Consider the following 1,604-nt stretch of genomic DNA (forward strand, 5'->3'; position numbering starts at 1 on the left):
GACGGCCGCGTGTCCCGAAAACGCCGCCCTCCCGGAGCTGAGCGAACAAGCCCGACACCGCACYAGCCCCGAGGAGATTTCACCTCTTGTGTTTGCGCTAATCCGTTTTCTACTGCTAATTACCAATATATCAGAAGAAGGCAAGATCTCTAAAACTCGTTTCCTTCCAGCATTAGTGAAATGTAGTTCAAAGCACTGTGACATCACAATGGTAATCAGCACCATCATGTACTTCACATTTAACACTGAAATCAGTGTTTGAGCAGCTGAAAGATGTTCCAGGCCTCCCATCTATGCACAAAAGAGRTCATTCATCCACACAGTTGCTTTAGTTAAAGGATCCATTATACCCCTTGTTTCATCGGGACAAGTACTATGCTCGATGATACYATTCTTCAAGTTAAAGAAAGCAATGAACAAGGAAAGAACAAAACAAAGTGGTTTATGGAGATCTGTTTGTGTGGCTTGTATGTGTAAAAATTTAATTTTACCACAAAATTAATGCAGAATTATTGTTGGCAACATTTGAAGTATCATTTGAAAGCCAGAATGACAGTCCATTCTGCTGAAGGAGGTAGGCTCCAATACAKTCAAAGATGCAGAGCATTGTAATAACAGTAATATGTCTTTTCACCTAACCATACACAACTGCATGCTTCATAATCACTAAAGAAACCACATTGTGCATGTTCAGGATGCTTGGATTTTTTCAAGAGTTCAGAAGTCGAAAATGTGCCATGAAGACTACCATAATAGTAACAAGCTATGGACAAAYTTCTGATGAAGGTGAGGCATCTGTAATACCATATTTATGACTTAATTCATGTGTATGTACATACATTGGTACCTATACACATCAGCATTCAGTTTCCAATGTAAACCAGTGCAAGAACCAAAGCCCATCCCACATGTAACACTCTGGTGAGCTTCACTCTCAGTCATGGTGATGCYGTTTGTGCCTGTTCGGATCGAATGCACCAATGGTATCACCTTTTCATTACTAGCTGTACTGAATATAGCTTTTAATTATAAATGGTTATATTAAGAAAAGGATAGACAGCAATAGAAACAACCTGACATTTCATTCATCCTTAAGTAGCAAACAATACCCCTGACCATTACAATTATCTTCAGAGTTTACAGTAAAAGTTCAGAACACTTGTGAATAAGGTGAAGGGGGGGGGACGATGTAGGGGGGAACCAAAATCACAAAAACCTCAGTAAAAAAGTACTTTGACTTTAATCACTATGGGGGTGTTTTTCTCTAGAGATTTAATAAATTGGTGAATATTCTTCTGAGTGTTGTACCCTGCTGTAGTCTCTAGAGGCTGCAGACTGAAACCCTCCTCTGCAAAAGCAGCMTAACAAAACTGCCGCTGAAGCAGGACAGGTGAGAGTGCTCCAGGCAGAGCTGCATCCCCACTAGGAGAAGTCAGAGCTCTGCTGTCAGAGGCCTGGGCTGACTCAGTGCTCTTAGTCTTACAAGACTGTGCTTTTAAAGAAGTCATCACACTTCATGGAYCACAACAAAACAGAAGAAATATGTCTAATAACCCATCTCGGTTCCAGAACTAATTCCAGTAAAGGTTATCGTGGGAGAAGCT

This window comes from Malurus melanocephalus, unplaced genomic scaffold, assembly GCF_030028575.1.
Source record: "Malurus melanocephalus ecotype Western Australia unplaced genomic scaffold, MMel_1.1 scaffold_696, whole genome shotgun sequence".
Taxonomy (NCBI): domain Eukaryota; kingdom Metazoa; phylum Chordata; class Aves; order Passeriformes; family Maluridae; genus Malurus; species Malurus melanocephalus.